Here is a 27,366-nt window from a genome sequence, read left to right on the forward strand (position 1 = left end):
ATATCCTGGTACTAATACTACATCTGTTGAAGGAATGGAACACATTTCATACCCAGTTCCCTTCACAAAACCTTTTCCACAATTCTGCCGTGGTTGAAACGGAAACTTATCTATCCTGGGGGTAAACACTGTCCTGCCTGCTCTCCCTGGAGGCTTGAAATGGAAGTGTCCCACCTGTCAGGAGCTCTGGGCCCTCCATAAGTCTCTAAGCTGCCATGTCACGGGACTGCAGATTTTAGAAGAAGTCCCCTTACAGATAGTCAGTCACCCCTGCAGGCTCTGTCTTCCTGAATGCTAGACTGGCCCCCATGAAGGGGGATGTGCCAACCCAGAGCCACGGCTGAAAAGGAATCCATGTGGTCTGATGGCCATGGTCATTTCTAAAGATCAGGCTGACCTGACAATCTGGGTTTGGGGCTGTGTATGCCTTGTTGCTTGTAGGACGGTGGCCAGCAAGACAGCATTAGGCCCAATGTCAACTGTAGCTGTTTCAGAGAGCCAACTCCAGGACATGCTTATGGAAGTTTGTTTGGTCATTTGGATGTGGTTTTTTATACTACCTGAGCTATAAAACTTGGCAGTGCTTTTGAAGAGCTGAGGGAGATGTTTGTTAACGTTTACCTCTTTATTCTATTTCAAGTCCCTCATTTAGAACTGCTATAAACAAGCCAGACATATATCTATAATTCCAGCATGGGAAAGTTGGAAGAAAAAGGATTACTTGTTCAAGGTCATCCTTGGCTTCATAGTGAGTTGGAGGCCAGCCTGGGCTACATGAGACCTCATTTTTGAAAAAAAAAAAACAAAAAACCTGCTATAAACTCTTCTAGACAAAGGAGAAGGCTCTTGGTATGTTTTTAAAAATAGAGAGGTTAGTAGAGTTCAGGGAGATTGAGGGAAGAGGAGGAAATTGGACCAAAATGTAGAGACATTGAGACAGGAGGACAGACTTGGGTCAATTCCCAGCTCCACCTTTAGAAGAGGATGCAGCCGCATTTCATTTTTTTCCTCTTGCTCAAAACAGGTTTGTTCCCATTTTCTCTCTCTCTCCCTTCCTTCCTCTTCCTCCTCCTCTTCTCCAACTCTTCCTTTTTCTTCTTCTTCTTGTTCTTCTTCTCCTTCTCCTCCTCCTTCTTGTCTGCAATGCCACTGTCATCATCTGCTCCCCTTTAGCAAACCTTTCCAGCCTGGCTTAGAGTATTTTCATCACAGTACTGACTGTCCATGTTTTCCTCGCGTACTTAAATGGCAATAAATATCTAGATTTTTAAAATAGAGAAGTGTCTGGGATGGGAAACACGCAATCATTTGGTTTTCTGCATTCCATCACTGTTTTTGAGTAGCAGGGCTTTCACTTCCTATGAAACCTTAGCATGAGGAAAAGCGGAAACTGGACTATAAAGTGAGAGGGATGAAGGGAGGGACTTGAGTATTTGTGGACTCAAGGTGGCTGGCCAGCCTACCAGGCTGCTCTCTCTACCACCTGAGGCTAGGAGTGGAAAAACTTGATTTACATGTTGTGCTTTCTTCTTCTTCTTCTTCTTCTTCTTCTTCTTCTTCTTCTTCTTCTTCTTCTTCTTCTTCTTCTTCTTCTTCTTCTTCTTCTTCTTCTTCTTCTTCCCCACACCGCCCTCTATGCACCTGACCATGCATAAGCCTATCTGAAGCTGGCCTGGTGGCAGGGAAAGCTGGAGAGAGCAGAAGAATGTGCAGAGGGAGGAGGGCTGGTACTTTTCCATTCACATCTCCACGGTGGCTTTTCTTGTTTATTTCAACCTCCGCCCGCAGAAACTTTTTCAGCTGCCCGAAATTCAAGTCATTAAACTATCCCCTGAGGCCAGGCTGCAGTGGCCGGTGCATGTACCCTACATGCCAGTTTCTATGTAGCCCGTGCACATACGAAGAACACAAACCTGGCTCTGAGGTACATAGAATGAGGGAGAAGAAAAGGCTGGCTTGCCGCCCAAAGCCTTGGTTTCTAATTACAGTTCTGCCTGGAAGTTTTTACAAGGCAAGGGCAAGGCCGCTGGAGGACTCAGCTTCCTCACCTATGTAAAGGAAGAATAGCCCAGTGACTTACGGGCTACCAGTGTGCTGTGACTTCTACGACTCTGTAACCTAGACATGTATTTATGTACTTTAGAATGGGATATGGAAAGGGTCTGTTGTGCGTATGCGACTGGGGGTGGAGCAAGAGGGTAGAATTAATAAGCTTTGGAGTAAAGGAAGGCAATCCTCAAATACTCACCTTATCAATTTTTAACCAGTTGTAGACCAAAGTCTCTGATTGTGCTGAGTGAGTCCAAAAGCCACGTGAAGGCTTGCTAAGGATCTGAAGGGGCAGGTTCTGAGACCCAGTGCCATTGTTGCTCTATGAGCAGAGGTGACAGTGCCTAGAGGCTTTTCTCTAGTCCCTGCCTTTCAGGTTTTTTTTCCTTTTCATTATTATTATTATTATTATTATTATTATTTTCTTTTTGTTGTGGAAAACTGGCTCAGTCAATGACAGAAAGGGAAAGACAGGTGTAAGCAGGACAGTCTTTAAGCCACTGGACTTATTGTGAATATGGGAAATATTTCACGCCTTGAGGAGGGAGACATGGGTAAGAGAAGGAAGAGGGAGGAAGAAAGGACCTAGAAAAAGCCCCTGAAAGCAATGTGGAATTCGCTCAGTGATAATGGCACTCATAGTAAAAAAAAAATTAAAATCAGAGGAAAAAACAAGAACAGGAAGAAGAGGGGAGAGAGAGATAAAGAAAGAAAGAGGAAGGAAGAAAGGAAGGAAGGAAGGAAGGAAGGAAGGAAGGAAGGAAGGAAGGAAGGAAGAAAAGTCCAAGGTTTATCAGACCAAACTTGAAAGGAATGACACATACTTTCTAATACTGTTTCATATCTATCTATCTATCTATCTATCTATCTATCTATCTATCTATCTATCTATCTATCTATATCTATCTATATATATATATTTAAATTTAAATCTCTGGTCTTTAAAAAGAAAAGCCTAAAGTCTCTTAGGCTTGAGTGTTTAAATGATGTTTGACCTTTCCCTATCATCTTCAGAAAATAATACAGTGCCCTTAATTTTTCAGCTCACCCTCTCTACCAACCTTTTCTCCACTTAGACCATATGAATGCTGGGCCTATGTGTGAGGAGGGGGAAGCCAATTATATTCCTTCACCCTAAGACTATTGAGAATTGTGCTAGAAGTGAGGGAGTCCTTCCCAGTGTAACTAATCTTATGTAACCAGAAACTGAGCCTCAGACAGAATGCCCTCATTCACCGCATGCACTGTCACAGAGTTGGGCCCAAAGCTCAAGCCCAGGCCCTACAGTCACTGTGCTTACTGCATCATTCCTTAGAGAAAGCTGGAATAGGGCCGGCAGTCCTGTAGAAAAGCTATTTGCTGTGGCTTCGCGACCAGAGGCGCTTCTTTTGACATTCTCTCTGCTGCTTTTACATGTCAGTATTAGTGGCATTAGTGTTCGTGGCATGTCACAAGACTGAAAGAAGGCCATAGTACACAGGTCTCATGTACAGGACCATAGAGTTACACCATACTGTGACTCACTCGTGTTCATTAATCTGCAGCATCTTACAAGAAAGCAGTTGCATCATAATCCTGAATGTGTTGGTGCTTAAAATACAACATTTAAAATATATTTGGCCAGAAGCAGGAATATCTAGTGCTCAAACCCTGGTTTCTAATGCCATTTTGATTTGTTGGTTTGTTTGTTGATTGTTTGGAGACAGGGTTTCTCTGTGTATCCCTGACTATCCTGGAACTCACTGTGTAGACCAGGCTGGCCTTGAACTCAGACATTCACTCGCCTTGCCCTCCCAGGTGCTGGGACTAAAGGCCTGCACCACCACCACCCAACAGCCTAATTCCATTCTTAGTAACCAGAGGGCAAGAAAGAAGGCTACCTAGAGAAAGGGCTGCGTTTAGACCAGGACAGGAAATATACTAAATAAAAACGAAACACCATACAGTTACATGAATTACAGAATTTTGAAAACAAAGCTAGCATACACGGGGCCCCAGTCCTGTGTATGGACAAATTTCAGATTATTATCCAGTATACAACACAAGCATCCATGAGTCCATGTGATAAAGTTATTAAAAAATAATAAATGGAGGAGAAAAGACATTCAATGCAAAATCCAGTAATTTTTCAGATTTTGGATAGACATTTATTCATTTGTGTGTGTGTGTAGGTCAGAGGACAACTTGCTGGGGTCGCTTTTCTCTTTCTACCTTATGGGTCCTGGGGTTCAAAAAGTTATTAGGCTTGTTAGCAAGCACCTTCATCCATCTGGTTATCTTGCTGGCCCATATGCCCCTACTCTATGTATGGATTTCATAGAACCTTTTTTCCAATGATGCAGTTTGTGCAAATGAGTGAAGGGGAGATAGCGTGAAGAAATCTGGAAACCCCCATTTCAGCCAGCTGATCAAGGACACTATCAACAATAATAAATCATATTGATGTTATGTGCCCTTCCTACAACATGATAAAAGCGGAGTTTTATCTTTATTGTCTTTTCTCCATAGTCCATATCTAATCATAAGAAAAACACTAAATATTTTAGTAGGGGCCTCCTACAACACACTTGACCAGCAATTCTTAGAATTCACATGATCCTCAAGGTTGTCTGAAACAAGGAAAAGTCCGAGGGATTGGCACAGCCAAGAGCAGCCTCAGTGATGTGGCAGCCAAACAGAGGAGCAATCCTGAATGGGATCATTGAATAGCAAAAGTCATAAGAGAAACCTAAGCAAGAATGAATCAATAATAGCCACTAGTAATATTATCTAGAGAGTGTTACTAATTATGAATAGTAGGGCAAACGAGGTACAGGATTATTCTCTGGACTATTTTCTCACATTTCTGATAGTATAAAATTATTCATAGAAATAAAGTTTAGAACTCAAAAATATTAATGTGTAATTTTTTTTTTCAGTATTAGAAACTTCCAAACAGTGATCTGGCCTCCACTGAATTCAGGCAGGTTCTGATTCTCACTCAAAGTAGAATCAGGACAGCATGTTTCTTTACTTTTTGTAATAAATATGTATTCATCCATTCATTTGGTTCTTGAGGACAGGATTTCACTATGTAAGCAAGACTGATGTAATGATCCTCCTGCCTCAGTTCCCAAGGTTCTATGACTGATTAAAGTCATCAACCATCTTCCCCAGCTCTTCTGTTTATTCTCCTAGCTCCTAAATCGAAAGTGACTTAGTTTTTGTGTGCCACCATCAAGATAAAGAGCCATCAGAACACTAAGGAGACACCAGAGGCCAAATGTACCTATAGCAGCAGTTGAACCAAGCCTTCTCCTCATTCCAAATGCCTAGTGTTTCTCTGTGGAAAGTCTTCATGGAAACAGAACTTTCAGTAAACATGCCATCAATTCATATGGGACACACGGAACCCAGGGCTTTGTTGCCTTCAGCATCTTCCCAAAGTGTCTGATTTTATTCAATATGTCCAATGGCATTGTGGGTCAGCAGAATTGTAAGTGTGGGTGTGTACAAGAGCCACGGGCTGAACGGCCAGCTAGGAGCTTACAAGTTTATGTGGCTATGTCCCGTCAGATCTACACTGAATCAGTTATTTAGCCACAGTGTCTACTTCAGCAAACTGACGATTACTCCAACATTGATGCGTAGTGACTTAGAGCGTCATGTTGATTTCTAGCTCTTTGTTAAGCCATCAGTAGCTTTTAGTTCTAAAGCTTATTCAAGTTAAGTATCTCTTTCCTTCTCCCCTCCAGCTTTTCCCAATTCTACCAGCCTCCACGTCAACTCTAGATGGTCTTTGAAGCAACACTTACATACATTCATTGTATATATAACACTTAAACAGCTCCTGGAGAAATGCTGAGAGACTTAATCGCACTGTGACTAATATGCCTTTTCCAGAAACGTATCTGATCACGTGTGTCAACACTCAGGAGCACAGTCTTGCCCTTTGACCCAGTGTTCCACTTCTAGGAATCTATACTCTAGGTGGAACTGAACATGCAGGAAAGCACACCTCGGAATGAATATGTGCATGTTAGCGTTGTATCAAATATTAAAACAATCTACGTGTCTGGTCATGACTGGGTTGGCAGAGAGGTGATTAAGGGGAGAATGGTTAAGGAAATGACAAAAAAGTCTGAAAGGTTGAAATTGAAAAACATACACGGGGCTGGGTGTGGTGGCTCATACCTTTAATCCCAGGACTCAGGGAGCAGAGGCATATGGGTCTCTGTTGAGTCCAGCCCACCTAATCCACATAGTGACCTCCAGGCCAGCCAGAATTACATGGAGAGACTTGTCTCCAAACAAACAAACAATGCAGATGGTAATATGTAAAGCAATGAAGCTGCATACACACAGTGTACCTGTTGTAAGTCCATATGACACATTCACAACTATATTTTTAATATTTAATTTAATATTTATGGAAAATAGGCTAGATATAAATAAGAGTACTCAACTAAAAATGCTTGTAGTGGCTGCGTTAAGGTCATAGGGCTGTAGATTGTTTTCCCACTGTTCTTTCTCTTTGAAAATGTCTAAAGTCCATCACCTGTGTCACCAGCACACACAGAAGACATGGCAAACCCCAAGTGGTGTCTTGTCCATGCAGACAGTGAATTGCCTGACTCACAGTTTTGAATATTTGACTTAAGGTTACAGTCACTCACATTCGTGAGGCTCACCTCGAAAGTGAGAACTAGCCCTACCACTCGTGGAGAGAGAGGACCTTTTGCTCTGGAAACACTGGCCTCCCCAACAACAAGCTGCCACCCTTTCTATGGGCATTGAGTACAAACAGCTAAAATGAACCCACAGATCTCTGATCTGTCCCACCCACGTGGTGCTGTGGGTATCTTGTTTGTAGGTGTTTCACGACATTTGTAAATGTCAAAAGGTTTCCTGGGTGCTGTGCTAGGAAGCCACCATGTGCTCTCCTGGTAGGTGAATCCTGAAGATGCTCTTAGGTCAGTAGGTAATTTATTTTGATTCTGATAGCATGTTGGACTAGAAAATGCTAGAAAAAAAAATTAAGATGAACTATTTCTACGTCTTACCATCAAAGAATCACAGAGCTGTTAAGCCATTATCAGAGGCTTTCGAAGAAGGTCATGGGGGTAGATGTCATCCAGAAGTTGAGAGCAAGGATTTTACACTACAGATGTGCTCCCTCGTTTTTTCATTCATTCTATTCACACATGTACTTCCTTGCTCAAACTCATATTTTTATTAACCTTTTGTGAGGTAGACACTATGCAGAATGAATAAAACATGGGCTCCTGACCACAGGCCTTCAACATCAACTGAAGATCCAGAAAGGTGCTGAGGCGTGCTTTAGGTTATGCAAATGATGGTGCCTGTACTAAGACTTGCCCCACAAGTCCTGATTTGTAGCCCGGTAAAACTCTGTGACTTCTCAGAGGCTGTTCCCAGATACAACTCTACTATCGGAATGAGGCACTGGCTCCCTTGTGACCTGAGCCCTTTGAAGTGCTTGATCTGGTGTTTATGAACACTGAGTATTGCGCAGTCACCTCAATGTACCATCCACGAAAAGATCCTACGTGACAGTTCACACCCTCTGCTTCCCCATCATCATCACCATTTTTGCTTGGCTTTTAGGCCATCGTAGCACAACTAAAACAGTTCATTATTCCAAGGAGAGTAGAGCCCCATCTGAGCTCTCACTTTAGCTTTCCAAGATCCTTCTTGGAAAGCCTATTGTTCTGAGCCACATGTTCAACATGCATGTTTTGTATCAACTAAACTCTAGCATAAACGCAGATCACCCAGCAGCATGTTGTTCTGATGCATACAACTTCTTCAAGTTCCCCACAGCCTGGACTCTAGAATCCACCATTGTTTACAGCAGAAACAGGGCACCATGGTGTCCCTTCAAAGAAGGTCAAGTTCACCAGAGTTCTATGGGCATTCTGGAACTTTGAGTCATAATAAGGGTATTACCTCCAGGTTTCAGCCCTGCATCAAGACGAGCTTCCACAGCATTCCAGTATCAAGACCTGGCCTGCCTCAGGTGGCCCCATCAGCCAAGAGCTGCAACTATTTGTTTTCTGTGCCCAGGCCAAAACAAACTGGATGTTATAGTAGGCAACTTTCCACTCCTATAACAAATGCCGATGCAATAAGGTTGAAATTGAAAACGTTTATTCTGACCAGGTTTTAGAAGTCTCGATCAGGTTTATTGGCCCTGTTGTTTGGGCCCTGTGGCAACACAGCTTATCATGATGGAAGAATGAGGTGCATTCATAGGAAGGAAGGGAAGATGAAAGGCAGAGGTGATAAACCAGAAGCCCTCCTAAGTATATCTACCTCTTAGAATGTTTCACCTTCCCCTAAGAGTTCTAGGATGAAGTCCAGCCTTTGACATAAGGGACTATAGGGGGCATTCCAGATCCAGACAGCACAGATACAATGGAATATACACATTGCCCAGCTAAGATTTTACAATTAATTGAAAGTCCAGCAAGTTTCAAATTGTCAGGATTAACCTTGCCATTTGTAAATACTGATTCTAACATTTCAGCAAAAGACAGACTCCAAGCGAACAGAAAAAGATTAATAGGGGTCATAATTTAGAAAGGTACATTAAGAATCGAAGTAATGCAGAGTCAAAAAACGAAACCCTTTGGGCTCTCAAACTTTTTCCAATCTCGTATAGAGTTTTCCACACCAGACTCCCAAGAACACTCCCAGAGAACCATGTAGTTGCCTCCACTCTACACCAATAGCTTCCATGCTTTGATCTCTGTCCTGGAGAATAAACTCAAGGTCAGAGGTACTTCATTTTTGTTTTCTTAGCATAGTATTTGACAGACAGTGCTCACTTAGCAAATGTTGACAAAGTTGAAGAAGAAAGAACTGAAAGAGAATTCACTGTGAAGTCTGGGGACCCAGATTACAGTTAGACACTCCACATTTGACTAAGTTCTCTGGATCTCAGTTTCTTGTTCTCTAAAGTGGTCATTTCCATGAAGGAAGAACCTAATTGCATCTCATTTGAATTAAGGGTAATGGAGGAAAAGGTGATCCAAAACTCATAGTTCTGAGTGTTTGGCGAATGATTAACCAGATAGTAAACTGTCATAGTCAGAGGAAGGTGTTCCCTTATTTGGCAACACATTCTGAGACTTATGTTGTGTCTAGAAAAAATTGTATTTCAAGAGCCCTGTCTTGACTTTGTAACCATCCTTAAATATGATGATTTCACTTCCTCAAATGCTTTAAGCCTTTAAGTACTGGAAGACATACATTTTTGCTAAAGATAAACACTGATCCAAAGAAAATTTAAGAAGATCATCAGAAAGTCGTTTTGTTCTTGAAATGCAGAATTGGAAATGAACCATTTTCCCATAGTGGGAACTGAAATCCAGTGTTAGATCCTCGTTTCTGGTACCTTCTTCCCCTTTCTTCCTCCCCTTTTACTTTAGCTCCTCCCTACACCTTCCCTATGCCCAAATAGGAAAATAGAAGTTGTGCTGAGCTTACTTCACTATTAGAAAAATGTACAGTAAAATGCTAATTGATTAGGCCTGTGTTCTAAGATTGGCAAAGCAGCTGCTTACAAAATTTTCAAGCAATTGAAATGATGGATGAGTTATCAAAATAATGAGGTAGGGTAATTATCTAAAAACCCCAAATGATAGAAAGAAAACTGGTCTAACTCCGTCCTGTGAGAGGCTCTTTAAATCTTTCTTTTCTCTCTGCAGCAAATGCAGAACCATCCCCAGAACGTTATAGTAAATAAAAGATCTTCATATGGATTAGAAAATCTATCAGCATTGGCACTGAGGGGACAGAGTTAATCCACCAACTGAAGAAGGCAATAATCAAACAAATAGAACAATAGAGTTCTATAAGGGTTTCTTATAGTATAAAATAAAAATAGCTATTAAAAAAACCATCTTGTCTTGATTATGGAGATGGATAAAGTACCTGATGCTTAAATGTGAAGACCCAAGTTCAGATCCCCAACAGCAACGTGAAAACCCTGGCATGGTGGTGTGAGTCTATAACTTAGTATACATGTGGGGACAGAGAAGGAAGGAAGGCAGAGTCAGGCCCATCCTCAGCCAGTCCAGCCAATTGGTGAGCTCTGGGTTCAATGAGAGACTCTGTCTCAAAACATAAGGTGGAGGGTATTCAAGGAAGACACTTGATTGTTGGCTTTCACTTTCCACACTCATGTACACGCACATATAATTCCATACAGGTGCACACAAACACCCCCACCCCAACTCACACACACAATTTTTAAAGCCCAAATTGGGGGCCATAGAGTGGCTCACTCGATGAAGTATTTGTGACACATCAATCCCAGAATCAGGTACTCAGCAACCACTTTAAAGCCAGGAACTGTGCCTTATAGATCTACTGTGGAGTAGATCTATAATCCCAGTGCTACTAGATGGGTGAAGACAGGTAGATCACAGGAGCTCAGTGGCCAACAGAGCTCAGAGTTGATAAACTCTGGGTTCAGTGAGAGACCCTGACTCAAAAGAAATGGAAGCGAACTGTCCAGAAGGATAAAGGAAGATACTTAAAGATCAATCTCCAGCTTCCACAGGGATGCATACACACATGCGCACACAGCCATTTGCACACAGCCATTTGCACACACACACACACACACACAGCCATTTGCACACAGCCATTTGCACACACACACACACACACACACACACACATATATATTACTTTGTGAACATATATACATATACTACATTCATACAAAATAAAACTAAACAAAAAAAATTTAAAAGCCTTTCCTTCTCTCTCTCCTTTCCCCCACCTCTTTCTTTTCCTCTATTCCTTTCTCTTAAAGGATGACTGTAAACTCACCATGTTGCCTAGACTGGCCTTGAAGATATGACCTTCCTTCCTCTACTTCTCAAGTTCTGAAATGGAAGATGTGTGCCACTATTTCAGGAGCATCCCCTGGTCTGTAGAATCTACAGTAAGTACTTAAATGGAACAGAAAACTCGGGAGATTCCACAGAGTGGATGGGCCACACCTGAAGGTGGCAGGCTATTGCATGGCATCAGAATACGTACAATTTGAAGCCTGCCTGTACCTGCCAGTTTGGTCAGCGCCAACCCCATGATTAAGAGATCATTTATTTTTGGATTACTAGAGGTAAAGAGTTAAGAATATTGTTGTCTGAGGCCTAAAAACTGAAAATAGGTGAACCAGGACAAAAATTATGATCCTGAACAATATTCCATATTGGGAAAGGACAGCCATCTCCAACGTTAGTTCCATGTTTCCCCTTTCCAATTATTCCATGTCCAACACACTTCACCTAAACATACTTGTGGGCACCTTATTCTAACCCCAAATGAACCTATATCTAGGGGAATCAAAGCAAAGGAACTATCAGAGCAAAGTATAGCATTCTTAATCCTGGAAACTGGGATGGTCCAGGAAGAGAATAGAGAGAGTACTGTAAGATCTGAGGAGTTTAGAACAGAAATATGGGGAAACTGATCATATTCTACTATATTTCCTCAATTGAGCACCAACTTGGGTCATACTTTTTCAGCACTGGATTAACCACATATACATATCTTCAAGCTTTATTAAATCAGAAGCTACAAGAGTCACTAGCACAAAAGTTAATCATGAAGTATGTGCCTCGTATACACTGACTTCCAGGTTAAAGTTCACAAATACAATGTTCATGGACTCATTCGTGAAGAAGCTCAGGCTCTACAAGAGGAGATAAGCATCCACAAATTGATTGCCCTGTCAAAACGTCACAACTGGGATACAGGAGATAAGTAGAGCCATGAAACTAGGGAAGGCCACAATTTTCCAGGTGTAAAGGGCTATCTGTTAAGTAAGTATTACTAAGAGACTTAAAAGAGAAGCCTGGGTTAGCCAGGCCAAAAGTGAGAGGGAACATGTTCAGGCCAAGGAAACAGGAGCAAAATATTACAGAGAGTGAATTCATGATTTTTTTCAAATGGCTGAAAGGGGCCAGCATGGTAGAAAGTGATCTAGGGGGAGTATTAGAAGGTAGGTCATATGGGTCTTCACAGACCACAGCTAGGATTGTACAGGTTATCACAAATGCATCAAGACATCATGTAACGTTTTTAGCAACATCCTGCAAGATCTGACTTTTGTCTTAAGAAAATCCTGACTTAATTTGCTTACTGTTGCTGTGGCAAAGCACCATGACCAAAAGCAACTTGGGAAGGAATGGATTTATTTGGCTTACAACTGGGGAAGACAAGGCAGGAACTCAAGACAGGAACCTGAAGGCAGGAACTGAAGCAGAGGACATGGAGGAGTGCTGCTCACTGGCTAGGTCCTCGTGTCTTTCTCTTATACCATTCATACAAGCACATTCAAAGGTGGCACAACCCACTGTGGGTTGAGTCCTCAGACATCAGCCATTTATTAAGACAATTCCTCACAGGCTTGCCTATAGGCTCATCTTATGGAGGTTTTCCCCCCTCAGTTGGGGTTTCATCTTCTTAAATGACCCTAGCTTGTGATGAGTTGAGAAACAAAACTAACCAGCACATCATTCCATTTGTTTAGGGGAGGAAAGGGCCGGAAGAGCATTATTTCAGAAGGCCATTGTAGGATCTCTGGTGTGAGATGAACTAACGTAAACTAACTGACACAGCCTTACAGACGATGAAGCATAAAAAGACTTGAGACACACTTCCAACTGAGAATCATCAGGGTTTAATAACAGGCCAGACGGAGCTGGGCTAAGCGGAGAAGGAAATAGAACTAGAAATAATAAATCTCAATTTTTTTGATCGAGCAATAGATGAGCACTTCTATTCCCTGAGAAACAGGGTAAAGAAAATCTTTTGTGGGGAGCAAGTATTCAAAACTCAGTTTTGAACATGATACATTTAAGATGTCTCCGAGGTACATGTTTTAAGAGAGGCAACTGAATATTCAAGACCCGAATTTAAAAATGATACCAGTTTGGAGATACGAATTTATAATTCATCAATTTTTGATAGTAGGAGAAAGAATCGATTTTTGTACGATTAAACTGAAAATAACAGAAATAAAGAACTAAGCCAAAAGCAGGGGCTCACTCTTGTGATAGCAGCCCTCAGAAGGGTGGGGAAGGATGTCACCAGTTTAATGCTGCCCTACATTCTAGTGAATTCTAGGCCAGTCCAAGTTACAGTGTGAGTCCCAGTCTCAATGAAACAAAACTAACCCCCAAACAGTAAGAGTAAAATGGTCCTTAGAGACACTCACAAACGAACTTCTCAATTACAGAGAAATTCAAGTCTCTGGTGAAAATGGACAACTCCATTGGCCTGGAGAGAACTCTTTTTCATTTCATAATGTATTCTCAAGGTTTGACGTTATGGTTGAGACAGACAAACCCTCTGTCTGGATTGAGCTCTGTGGATGTGGAGCTCTGTAGGCACCACCTTTCCTTTCTTATATAGTCACATCCACTGTGCGTGAACCACCACACACTCTCAGAACTAACTTCTCCTCTTCCTTTAAGTCAAGAAAGAACCATCTTCAGGGTGCCTTATTTATCAGAACAGTAAGCGTGGTCATCCGGGATGAGAATAACTGGATGATTTGATACTCCGAACCAGTGGTTCTCAACCTGTGGGTCAAGACCTCTATGGGGAGGTCAAATGACCTTTTCACAAGGGTCAAATACCCGAAATCCTGCCTGCATATCGGATACTTACATTACAGTTCATAACAGTAGCTTATTACAGTTATGAGGTAGCGATGAAAATAATTTTACGGTTGGGGGCCACCACAACATGAGGAACTCTATTAAAGGGTCATTGTGTTAGGGGGGTTGGGAGCCACTGTGCCAAACCTGAGCATACGGATTGAACCTATAGCACATTCTGTACATGTCTGTTCTAGTCAGCACTCACATGCAGTTAGCATTACCTTGAAATTAAGCTGACTTGCCTTTTGAATGCAAGTGTTTAAGGTTAAGACCTTTTTTTTTCCTTTCTTTGGAACCTTAATCTACACTTGATGTGCAGTTTAAGCAGTTTTCCCATTCAATACATGTTTTGAATGAGAGAGGCAACCAATGATTAGGAACTTCTGTTGAATTTTTTTGTAATCTCTTAGTTTATCCTTCTTTTTTTTTTCATATAAACACATTTACTGTGAGTATATTATGTGTCAGTTAGAGTACAAATGATTGTATGTTTGGTCTTTAAAACATAGTTGTGCTGTGGTACCATAACCACTTAGTATGACAGTAGTGGCACACATACATTGGCAGTAACCAACTGCTTTCTAATTGGACTTGAGACCCCACTCAACAAGAAAGAAATCATAGTTGGTATTGGAAAGCTAGCCAGCTACTCAGGGCTGGTGAAATCAGGATTATTGGAAGAAAAACCTATAATCACCACTTTATGAAACCAGTATAATCCCTAACTGTATTCTAAGCATTGGTTCTAATACATACAGATTAACTGTAGTCTTCATCTCTCATGAAGGAAACTTATCTTTACAAAAGATGGAGAACATTACAGAAAACCATGGCCAGCGAAAATCCAAAATGTTGGAGCCCTGTCTCAATGGATACATCTACAAAATGACTCCCATAGCTAAGGCTCAGGCAACATTTTGTAAGAGGGGACAGAAAGATTGTAAGAGCCAGAGGACCAGGGAGTTTGCGGTGAGACCGTGTCTTCTAGGAATGTAAGAATTTATACCCCAAAAGTCTCACTAGCATGACTACCTAAACATGAAATGAACAAGGACAGCGATAGATGAGCCAGAGTAGATGAAGGAAATCCCAGGAGGCCTTGCAAAGAACTACAGACAACGAAGAAATGGAGGAGGAAACATCTTCCCTAGGGAAGAACATACCAGTTGTTTATCCAATACCAAATGGTCAGCCCTGAAATACATACAAATAACATTTCATTCAAAAGAAGGCTGGAAGGTACAAAAGGAAAGGGAAAATGATGTAATTATAACATAATCTCAAAATAAAATATTTTTAAACTATATAATTATGCTATACAAGGTACAATTAGCTACTATCCAGCATGTGTAGGCATGCTCATATGTATACAATTATATATGTTTCATTGACAACGATTTAGCCTCTGCTGACCATTCTATACAGAGGTTAAAGAGTTGACCTCTGTCCCTTGTGTTCCAAGGTTGTGTTCCAAGGTCGATGCGGGAGGCAGGTATCAAAAGCAAAAGGGTTCACCGTAGTTGTCTGAGACAGGCAATATACTCTAGCTGAATAAAGTCCATGGCTGCTTCAGACTGTAAGATTTAAGGGAGTTTCTTGGAGGTGTGAGATTTGAACACACATTGAAATAAAGTAAAATAATGAGCATATCCTTGAAATAACAGACACAAAACAGTAAACAGCTTTGAAATAATTAACCTATTTTTTTTTATCATAGTACCTAGTAGAGACTGTTATAAAAATATTTTGTATTTCTGATTTATTCAGTCAATGTAACAATCTTATAAAGTGGGTGGTGGAACTGGTGGTGTCATCTCTATCTTATAGACCAGAAACGGTCACAGAAAGGTGAAGCTCCAGACAGTAGAGCTGGGATTTGACCTCTGACACTCCACAGTTTGTGCTTACTGCTGTTCTAGACCCTTTGTGAATGAAGTGCAGAATTTCAAATGGCAGGTCAAGGGGAGGGAGTGTGGAGAGATGGTTTTCTGACTTCACCTCGGTGGTAGCCTTGTGCGGTGGATATTCCTGCCTCCCAAAGTGGGGAAGTTCAAGCCTGGCTCCTTTCTGGAAGCTGGGATTCACTTTCAGGCTCTGCTCAGATTTTTGTCCCCAGGACCCTGGAACCTTAAGAATGCAGAGCATCCCCGTGAGTTCATTAAATGGCTTCCCTGACAATGGAAAATCCCAATTAAAATCTGTGCCAGAATCTTCCAGTCACTCTTAGATTTGGCCGCCTTTTCCTGTGTGGCGAAAGTCAGTATTTAAATATGAAACCTGGCTTTGGTGTTTTCAAAAATTTAATTCCATTATTAGAATTAGATGAAGCTGGGCTTTGTGTCTGTCTGGAAGTGGCCAGGAACAAGGCTCCCAGTAATACCCCAGCCTCAGTCTATTGTTGAAATAATGACAAAACCTTGTACTGGACTCGCGGTCACCTCAGGTACGGCTCAGTACGTACCTTTCGTAGGGTATAGTTGGAGACCCTTTAGGGAGAACAGAACTGGCTCTGCCATGGATCCGGTGGCAAATACATCAAATGCCAAAAGAAGGGCAATCAAGAGAAGGGTGAGAATTCACAGCCAGCCCGACAGCCTCCAGCAGCAAGGGCTGGGTTCCCAAGCATCAGATTTGTTTGTGCATGTCCAGTCAGGGATCCCGGTTCAGAGGACTCTGTGTTTTGTTCTTTTGTCTTCCAGATTCGATCACAGCTCTTAGGAGAGTGGTGATCTCAGCCCAGAAAAGGTAACATTTAAAAAGGGCAGTAAGAAATAAAGACAACTAAATCTTTCGGTGCGAGAAGAGAGAGAATGTGTGGGGCAAAGTTCCGAAAACCTTTCAGGTGACTTATCAGGGCTGTAGATCTTTCCAGTGAAAGACCTCATTCCTACATGCTGTCAAGTCTTCCAAAAGAGTCTCCCCTGCACATTAGACATTATTATTGCTTTCTAGAGCTCATGCTTTAGTTTGCTTATTTGGAAAGAGAAAAGAAACTGCTCCCGTGCAGTGTAGCAAAGCACAGTGGGTATATTTGTGCATAAATGCATGGAGATTGAACTTTCATGGGCTGACATTGTCTCAGCCTTCTGTTTAAAGGGGAGAGAAGGGCTAGAAAGATTCATTTACTACAGTGGTTCTCAACCTCCCTAACACTCCGACCCTTTAAAACACTTTCTCATGTCGTGGTGACCCCCAGCCATAGAATTATTTTCGTTGCTACTTCATAACTATAATTTTTCTACTGTTGTGAATTGTACCATAAATATCTGTGTTTTCTGATGGTCTTAGGTGACCCCTGTGAAAGAGTCAATCATTCAACTCTCAAAGAGGTCAGGACCCACAGGTTGAGAAATGCTGATTTAATGCCGCCTTCGAGATCACCTGAGGATGGTGGATGAGAAGGAAGACAGCAGAATGTGCCGTACCCTAGCATGAGGGCACATAGGACCTTAGAGAGGGAGATGAAATCCTGAGAGCACTTAGACCAGGAACTCACATTGCTCTGCCTCCATAATGTGGTGGCTTATTTCATTCTGACCAGAGACACATGAAGTACATACCTACAGTTTATAAACTGGGAGCCCAAGAATTATCCTCCACATTAGAGGTCCAATAAGCAGATGAGAGGGAAATTACAAAGGGAGGTGGGGCTGAACTCAGATTCCAAGTCCTCACTTCTGACTCCAGACCTTCTCGTTTCTTTCTTTCTTTCTTTCTTTCTTTCTTTCTTTCTTTCTTTCTTTCTTTCTTTCTTTCTTTCTTTCTTTCTTTCTTTCTTTCCTTCCTTCCTTCCTTCCTTCCTTCCTTCCTTTCTTTCTTTACCTCTCTCCTTCTTTCCTTCTTCTTCTTCTTTCTCCTCCTTCTCAGTCTTGGAGACTGAATCCCAGGCTTTGTGCATCCTAAGTAAGCACCCTACCTCAGAACTGCATCCCTAGGCCTCAGCAAAGTTTCTATTTCCTTGCAAAAACCTCTTCCTTGAATTTTTCATGGTACCTTCTGAAAATAGTGGTGGCTGGGAAAGGAATGTTTTTGTTTTGATTGTTTGAGTCTCTCTATGCCTCACAGTGTAACTTTCCTTTATGGGACTCAACTTTGAAATCTGAAATGGTCCAGTGCACCCAATGACATAGTCTTTCTTATCTCTATCGCTCTCTAATGGGTGAGTCACATGGAAGAAAATTGTCCTTCTTTGCCTCCAAGTACAAGTGTTCCTTAACTACAGAAATTAGAACTTAAAAGTGCCTATGTGTGTTTCTTACATTCTCCTGAAGGCCACTGCAAGCTGTTACACCCCCATTTCCTACGATAAGCACACCGTAGGTACCCTACGAATTCTTCTTGTGCAGTAATTTTTAACATAAGATCTCTCAGCATTCTAGTCCCGTTTACAGGCTAAGTCTGTGTGCAGGATTTCTCTGTTATCTCGGCTCTATTTATCCATCCATGCATCCATCATCCATCTAAGCGAATGTACATATTTGCTCAAACTGTCCTGTTGCCATGCATATTCTGTATGTGCACATAGGCCCATGACTATGCTTACTAAGCATTTGCTAAGCCCTATTAAGTGACAGGTTGCTGCCTGAGTGGCTATCGTCCCAGCGATCTCATTTTCATTCCACCGATTCGAAAGGGAAACCTGGTATGTAGAAAGACCAGAAGGCCATCAGTCCCAGAAAAATATATATATATATATATTCTTTTACTCTTACTGAAAATATATGCCAAATAACTGATTTCTCCCAAAAAGTCATCATGTATAGCTGGATAACATATTCATGGGACTAGGCCTGGAGAGCACCTTGTTGCAGGTTTGGGTTCACTGTGGCCCTCTTTCCCACCTTTAGAATGTATCTAAAAGCTCTGTCTGTTACCTGCTTTGGCTCCCATGTTAAATTTGTGTGCTTTGTTACCTTTCCACCTTCAAAGCTCAATCGTTTGCATTAAGATGTCTGAAAAGGCAGTTTAATGGAAAGGGATCAGGCCTCACCTCTCCCCTCCCCCCTCCCCCCCCCAAGGCTGACACTAAATAGCTTTGTGGCCACGGGTGAGTGAAACAACCTTTCTGAGGTCTAAAGAAGGAGATATTAACATCTAACTTGAAAATGTATGTAAAGATGAAAGGAGAAGTAAGTCCCAAAACCTGTTGTGCAGGGAAGAAATAGTGCCTTATTAGGGCATGGCCGCATCCTCAGGAGGGAATACCTTTGAATCCCTCCCCCACATTATGTTACTCCCCTATCCAAAAGTCAGATGAAGGATCCCCTAACTAGCCACGGGTCTGGAATCTCCCTCCCCCCTTTTCTTATCATTGAGCTAGATGAGATGAGCCTGAGGAATTAAGTATGGACACACTCACACATTCTACCAAACACTAGAGTGGTCCAAATCTAAGAAGAATAATGGTCCACCCATTATTCGCCTCGTTTGATCTCCACAACAGCCCCAATACTGCTTCGGTAGATTTGCAAGCTGATGGTCAGAAAGCTTAGTGGCTATATTCGCAATCATAATTTCATATTCAGGATCCTGGCTATGAAAAGCAATAGCATTGTGGAAGAAATAATGATAGGAAGGTAAATATTGATGGGGAAGGGTCTGTGGGTCCAAACCACCCTCTCCCTGAACCTCTGTTCTGTCCCTCTCTCCTGAGTATCCCTGTCCAGAAGCTCTGTTAACTGGTCCTGGTAGTATAGCTCCGAACTCAAATCAGGGCTCCATGATAAAAGTCTTTGGCCACCTGTCCTATTTATTTCTTTACTTGCTGTTCAGTAAGTATCTGATATTATTCTCCACTGCTCTTGCGGACTCTTTCTAACAGAGAGAAAACAAACAAACAAACAAACAATCAATTCAATAGTAAATATGTATAATATTCCTGATAGTGGTAGTACCAAACATAAAAGGGGGAAGAGATGGGGAATAGGGCATATGGATGGCTAGGAAAGAGCTCGTTAGCAGGCAATATTTGATTAAAGACTGAAAAGTGGTACAGAGGGATCTGATTGTACACTGGGGGTAAGGTTGTCAAGCAGAGAACTAGGGACAACTGGAGAGAGGAATCATAGAGCAAAAACCACACCCTCTCTCCCAAAAGTTCACCATCTAGGTTCTCTTCATTGCAGGCCGTGGCCCTCAACCTTCCTAATGCTGCGACCGAGTAATACAGTTCCTCGTGTTGTTGTGACTCCCAGCTGGAAACTCATTTTTGGTTCTACTCGGTAACTGCATTTTGCTACTGTTGTGAATTGTAATGTAAATATCTGATCTGCAGGATATCCAATATTCCACCCCTGTGGGATATCACACCCTACAGGCTGAGAACCACTGACTTAAGGGATCTTATCTTCTGGTTAAATACAGAATGATAGAGTTCAAAGACTCAAGAATTTATTGGATTTGTCATTTCCTAGTTGAGTAATGTTTTGTTTTTTTGATTTTTTTTTTTTTGGTTTGTCTTCAAGTTACATTTATCTGTTTATTTATCGTGTATGTGTGCGCATGCCATAGTCTTTGTAACTGGTTTTCAGAATCTATTTTTAATAATGTGTATACATGTGTGTATGTGGGGGGGTGCACTAGAATTTAGTTGTTTATAGAAGCAGGAAGAGCGCATACTATTTGGATCTTAGAGAGACTTATGTGCCTTTAGTATGGTTGCTGAGAATCACTAGGGCCCTTCGCAAGAGCAGTACACACTGTCACTGAGCTGTCTCTCTAGGCCCTCTCTTACTGTAAAACTCCATAAAGCCCTGGCTTCCTCCTTTCCTAGAAGTAAAAGCAATAGCATCTGGACCCTCAAAACAAACAGCCTCACCCCTTCTTCTGGGAAATGACTGTAACTTTCATTAGACTCTGGGCACTTCAGAAAGTTCTAAGGACTTAGATCTTGTCTTAACCTCTCCCTCCTCCCACCCCCAGGTTGAGGATGCAAGGTACAAATGCATTTCGGCGTGAGCTTCAGTGGCTTTCATTTTGGTGAGTGGGAAAAGTAAGGACATGCCATGCCCATCCAGAACACCGAGAATCCCACACAGTCTTACAGAGATCACCTAGGCCAGTAGCTCCCACCTCCCTAATGCCATGGCCTTTTAATACAGTTCCTCATGCTGTGATGACCCGGAACATCACATTATTTTCATTGCTACTTCATAACTGTATTTTTGATACCATTATTAATCATGATATAATTCTCTGATATGAAGGATATCTGATATGTGACCCCTGTGAAAAGGTTATTCTATCCCCAAATGGGTTGTGACCCACAAGTTCAGAACCGCTGATCTAGTTCAGCCATATGGTCATCCAAAAAGATGAGGGACTCGTCCTGCAAGATGTAGTTCAAAATCCCATAGCAACTGTGTTTCATCCGAGACTGAAGACCAGGTCTCCATTTGGAGCTTTTTTGATCAGACTGACAGCTTGAATTATTCATATTTATGCTTCCATAGGAAACACACCAGATCCTTCCACTCATTACCCTCTCAATTAAAACTACAATGCTCATCAGTAGGCTCTGATGCTTAGACAACAAAGTGACATGCCCAGTACGGTAGTGTGAATGACAACGACTCCTAAAGGCTCATATATTTGAATGTTTAGTTCCCCACTAGTGGAACTGTTTAGGAAGGATTAGGAGGTGTGGCCTTGTTGGAGGAGGAGGAGCTCACTGGGGGTGGGCTTGCTTTAGAGTTTTCCAAAGCGCATGCCAGGCCCAGTTGCTCCCTCTGCCTAAAGATCAGGAGTACATACTTTCTCAGCCATTGTTCCAGGACCATGCCTACCTGCCTACTGCCACACTTCTTACCATGATACTCACCTAAGCCTCTGAAACTGTAAGCCATCCCCTAGTTAACTTGCCTTCATCATGCTGTCTCTTCACAGCAATAGAATAGTGACTAAGACACCCAAGGTCACATGGCTGGCAGGGTGGTTTCCCAGGCCTGTTTGAATTCATGACCTCCTTCTAGCAGAGCTGGTGGCTCTCTCCACCTCAGCTCCAAAGCGTCAGCACATCCACAGTGCAAGCAAGCACCTTAAGGCCTGCCAGTGCCCCACTAGGTTAGAACCCTTCACATCAGCGTGCTCATGAGCGGTTTAACCTTGAAACCGTGGTGTGGACTTTGGAAGCAAACTGCCTGTGTTTGAATCCTGATTTTGACACTCATTAGCTAGTGACTTTGGCCCAACTAACTTGCCTAAACCCCAGTTTCCTCATCTGTAAATGAGGACAATGAGACACTTCCCTCCAGGGAGTCAGGATTAAGTAATAACACAGCTATAAATCACTTAGTGTGATCTCTGATGCGTACAGTGTATGTGCAGTAGATGTTAAATATAGCAGGAAACGGGGGATTTTTTTTCCTTTAACCCTGGAGCTATTTTGTAATATGTTGTCTTAATGCTTCGGAACTCGCTCCTGTAACAGTCAGAACTCTCAAGCAGGAAAGCAGAGCCACAGTACAGAATTAAGAATTTACCGTGGGAGGTAGATCTTCTACAGGTGATGTAAGGTCACAGACACACCACAGGAACTCCTAAAGCATTCTTTGGAATACCAGTGACAAGTGTTAATAAGCACATGTATGTATTACATGTGGCATATAAATATGTAAGTGTGTATATCCTATGTGTACCTACCATATGCACATGTAAGGCACTGACAATAAACTCACTAACGTGTTCATAGTGGAATTTCTTAAACAATGAGACAAGAAGAAGTGCAATTTTAAAATTCCATTTACTTGCTTTCTAATTTAGCACATCAGAAGGTTATTTTTTAAAAAACAAATTATTTATTGTTATCTATTGTTCGCTGACTTCTTACTTGTCCTAGGATTTCTTGCCTCTAAAAAGTTCAACATGGGATGGAAAGATGGCTTGGCAGTTAAGTGTGAGTGCTTCTCTTGTGGAGAACCTTCGTTTGGTTCCCAGCACACACACTGTTGAGAGCTTACAGCCCTGTGTGAACACAGCTTCAGGAACTCTCACACCTTTTTTTAGAATCCATGGGCACTTTTGGTCACATGTGCACACTTCTACACACACACAATTTTAGATAGAGTGAGTTTTAACAAAAGGACTTGAAGATAATACATCAGCACACTACATAAAGTTATATATGAAGAAAAGAAAGCGGATGAGACAGAGTGCTTCAATCCAGTGCCAGACTGTGTAGCCCAGGCTCCCTGGATATCTAGGACCACTGGCTACAGAGCTAAGCCTTTTGCCCAAGACCACAGAGTCCCTGGAAAGAAGCAGGAACTTCACACTCCTAGCTAAGTGTGTCCCTCTATACATCAGTCTCTCTAAGGATGTACTCATGGTTGATTTTACACTGAAGAGGAAATAATGAAGATAAGAAAAGATGGAAGAAATGGTCCCTTCATCATAGCCGTAACTACTAGGACATGGAACTCCTCCCCTCCTCCAGGCATGCACATAAAACTAAGCTGTTTTCACATAGAGATCCTGGAGAGTCCACAGTAATGTGCTGAACTCCAACAGTTTCTCAGGTGCTGATCTGTGCCCTGACAAGTGTGATTATTTATACGTCAGCTCTTGTCACTCTTACCAGCAACAGAGATGAACTTGCCCACAGCTGCTCCCTGGGCCACAGCAGAAATACCCTAACTGGACATTGATCCTAGAAAGTCTTCTTTCCAGTCAAGCTAAAACAGAGCTAGCCACTCAGCTGAGACAAACAAGACCCAAGAGATGTCAAAAGGCCTGGTTTGGTTTTGCAGGATTTCATTCTAGGTCTCTGGAAAGTGATTATAGGCTCATGCATCTTCAAATACATCTTAAAAAAAAAAACCCTCTCCCTTGATACTTAGGCCCAAAGGTAGAATTTAGAGACTTACTCTTGGTCTAGATTAAAAAAAAAATCTTAAGTAAAGAAAGTATGTACTATATTTGATGAAAGTATGTACTATATTTGATGTTTGTATCTATCATCTATGGACAAGGTATTTCACTTTCTGGCCCAGTGTCCTCTCTGAAAAATTGAGGAAATATTTAAACTCATTCTTTTCTATCCCATTGCTCAGAGATCAACAGAGTTAACAGAACAACATTTGAATATAATCATTTGAATCACTTTTAATTCTCATGTAGATTTTCAATGACATTAAGGCTTCTCTGCCAAATAAAGTTGCTCTCTCTGTATCGAATGCTCACCTTTCTGAATGTTTTGGAACATGAAGGCACTGCACAGAAAACACTATTGTTTTCCTGGAAAGCTGTGTTACTTAATCCTCTTCTAGGATCCAAATCTCCCAGCCACCCTTCGCAGTACAGAACACAGGCTTCTCTTTGATGTCACCACTCAACCAATGGGCACTTTCACTTCCTTGTTTCAACTAACAGATTCGAAGAGCTTTCGTTTGGGCTTCTCTGGTGACCAAGTCAAACATCTAGGACTCCTGCTTCAACATGTCATGTAAACAAAAGACAGAGTCGAGGAAGAAGGAAGAGGGTGAGAAGGGAGGGATGCAGTTGGATGGTTGGTAGCTAACGAGAATTAATTTACTTCAGAGCCAAAGAGTTTTCTTCCAACAGAGGAGGTCACAGCAACCCCAGACAAGAGCGGGCAGGAGCAGAAACATGAGCTCTATCCGATGAGTAGGGATGTCACCACCCATCTGTGGTTCCTGAGAGAGCACTAGAGCAAGCTAGGCCCTAACACCTTGCTCTGCTTTGACAAGCATGGGCCTGGCCTTTCAGGTATAATCCTTGCAGGGATGGGCCTCTCTTTCCTGACCGGCATTTAGTCTGAAGCCACGGTAAGTCCTGTAAAGGCTCCAATTCCTCTGAGCCACACAGATTCAGCCGCCCTGTGGATGATCGGTTGGACTATGCTACTCCTTCACCGGGCCAGTAAATCACGGGAATCTAGAAAAGGAGGGATGTGAGGCTTTCTAAAGACCCAGAGAAGCAAGACTTGGGCCAGGAAACCTTTGTCACTCTGCCATTCTTTAATTCCTGAGTCATTATCCAAAGCCTGAAGTTTAAACCAAGACTTAACAGCCTTACCAGATCTGGAGAGATGCTTCAAAATCTGCCTCTGTATGGCTCCGGTGACTCCACCAGGTGTTCTTCCTGCTGCCTTCCAGGTAATCCCATGGACTTCCTCTCAAGTAGCTGATTCTCACATGGGTGAGGGAAAGACCAGCCTCACAGAAGGCTAAGCCAGAGCTCATTACCTAGAGCTCATCAGCGAGCAGGGCAGGAGTCATGGATCAGTTGATTGATGCAGGTTCTGTTGGTAAATGCTGCATTTTAAGGAAGTGCAACCTTTTAAATTCCGAGTTGGACCTGGCAGGATGCCAAGAGAAGGAGTGGATCCAACTACAGGAGAATCTGGTGAGCCTGGGCACCAAGTGGGCACAAACCAAGAAGGCTTTGAGATTCTCTGAAGATCTGGAAGAAGCACACAGGTAATGGGCAGGGACCACGGGGAACACAAGTAAGGTGATCTTGCTCCCTCCTGCTTGCCAAGCCCAGGTTTGGGCATGTCGGTTTCCTCTACTGACTCCTTTTTGCCGCAATGCTGCCATCTATATTTAATTGAATTGCATGGCTCAGAAATCCTGGAATACAGTAGTCATCTGTACTAAGATTCAACTAGCCGTGTGTTGAGTTGGTGTCTCCCTCTTACCCGACAGAGCTGCATGGCTCATCTAAACAACAACAAAAAAAACCCCTCAATATATACCCTAACACCTCACTTCCAGAGTTGACCTTGTAAGCGTGAATACAACTAGAGAATCATAAAAATCATTGGCTTCAGAGGAAAGCAGGATGCTACTCTAATTTGAATCTCTAATATATCACATCTAGCAAAGCATCCACTTCTTGAGTAGCCCTAGAGAAGAGAATACTCTGTCTCTCAAGTTGACTCTTTCTATGTTTGGCCAACCTTAGACACTGAATGGTTTAAACATGAATTTACTGGCTAGAGAGATGGCTCAGCCATTCAAGGCTAGACTCACGACTGAAGGCATACATTCGAGCATATTTACTGGCTTAATGATGAGAAGGGGTGTTATCACAAACCAGTGTGAGTTAGCCGTCAATCATTTGGAGTTTTACGGGGCTTCACTTGATGAAAGTAAGATCCCAGGTCCCCGCCGTATAGACAACTATGGTCAGAACAAAAAGGAAAGGTTGCGTTTGAAACATAGTACGTGCCTACTGCCTAGACTAGCAATAATATGTACGAGCATCACGCTTAGGTATAGATGATGAAGGCTTTTGTGAACAGTTTGTCACAGAGAAGAAGAGCTGGAAGGTCTCACTTTTGTTTAAACATTTAGAGAGCTGTGTGACTATGAGAACAATACTGCATTAAAAAAAATACATTAGAACACACTGTGCATAGTCGACATCTCCAGCACCTTAAGTTGTTTTTTAATAGATTTTTTTTTTCACCTTCCCTGGTATTGAACCTATGTCTAAACGTCTGGACCCAGAGAATTAGGTTCTTGTTAGAGTTTTAGAGGAAAGTTCCCAGGAGAAAGTTCATCTGAGGCCATAAAGACAGACAGCTGATAAAAGTTCACACGGCCCTTTGAGACAAAGCCAGAAGGGAGCACATCTCCCAGCCCTCCGGGGTACCGTACGTAACTCGTGGAGTATGTGCAGGGCCATAAGCAACGGATGGAGTATGTGTGCAGGGTGTGATGGCTTACTCATGTACTTTCATGTAGAAACTGGAGACAGCTTTATGGAACAAAAAAGAAGTGAGTCAGCCTCCTTTGGCTCTCAAGGTGGCAGCCTTAGGAAGCCGTATCCATATAAAAACAAATAAATAATGTCACAAACACTGTCTTTTGCATCTACATTCAAACATGCCATGTTATCTCTATCATTTGAGAACTAAATTTATTAGGTTCCAAGGGCTTTTCATACATGATTGGCTCTCAGCTTCGCACCACCTTCATAGGTTTGGTGTTATTGTGATTCTTTTTAGGTGACTACGCTGAGGCTGATCAGACACATAGTCAATGAAGCAGAGCTGAGGTTTTGTCCATTCTGTTTGGACCATGGCTACTACCTTTGCTGTGAGTCATTTGGGGCCTCGCTCAACAATAAACCCCGATATGACTGCTGCTTGTGTCAAATAAACTTGAGTTTGTTTCTTTTTAAATCCCTATAAAATTTGCTTGGTTATCTTCTCTGTCAGTTCAAGAAGCACCTCCCCTATTGATTGGTTTAGCCCTTGTATTTAATGTATCATATAGAAATATGACAAATTAAAACCTTTAGCATTTGGTGGTGGGATGAAATGTATGGTATATAAATACATATAAATAAACAAAGTTCTAAAGAGACTTATTCTCCGTTTACAATTTTTAAAATTATTGTGCTAAAACATGTTTATATTAAAAACCATCTGTAAAATTTAAAATCAGAACTTCTTTCATTAAAGTTAGGTCTGGCATTTAGCTACAAATCATTTGCATAAAATCGTTATTTCCACAATGTATATATTTTGGTATTTAAAATGTGTTTTAAATTAAAGTTTGGTGGTTTTATTGAAATATCTACTTTTGAGGTTAGAATAATATTTTTGTGTGCCACAAATGGGTCATAGGTTCTGATGAATTTGCCAGTATGGTAAAGTAAA

General features: G+C 41.9%; 1 long non-coding RNA gene across 2 annotated transcripts in view; it reads left to right on the forward strand.

The window, feature by feature from the left end:
• Positions 1-27,366, forward strand: part of LOC132648515 (uncharacterized) — a 44,709-nt gene that overhangs the window by 3,325 nt on the left and 14,018 nt on the right. The window contains exons 2-3 of one of the 2 annotated variants that reach the window (XR_009586913.1): positions 10,877-11,008; positions 19,862-19,931. This is a non-coding gene — a long non-coding RNA (uncharacterized LOC132648515). Of the gene's footprint in view, positions 1-10,876; positions 11,009-19,861; positions 19,932-27,366 lie in introns of those variants that run through there. The other variant, XR_009586912.1, reaches the window with a different exon arrangement.

Source organism: Meriones unguiculatus, chromosome 17, assembly GCF_030254825.1.
Source record: "Meriones unguiculatus strain TT.TT164.6M chromosome 17, Bangor_MerUng_6.1, whole genome shotgun sequence".
Lineage (NCBI taxonomy): Eukaryota > Metazoa > Chordata > Mammalia > Rodentia > Muridae > Meriones > Meriones unguiculatus.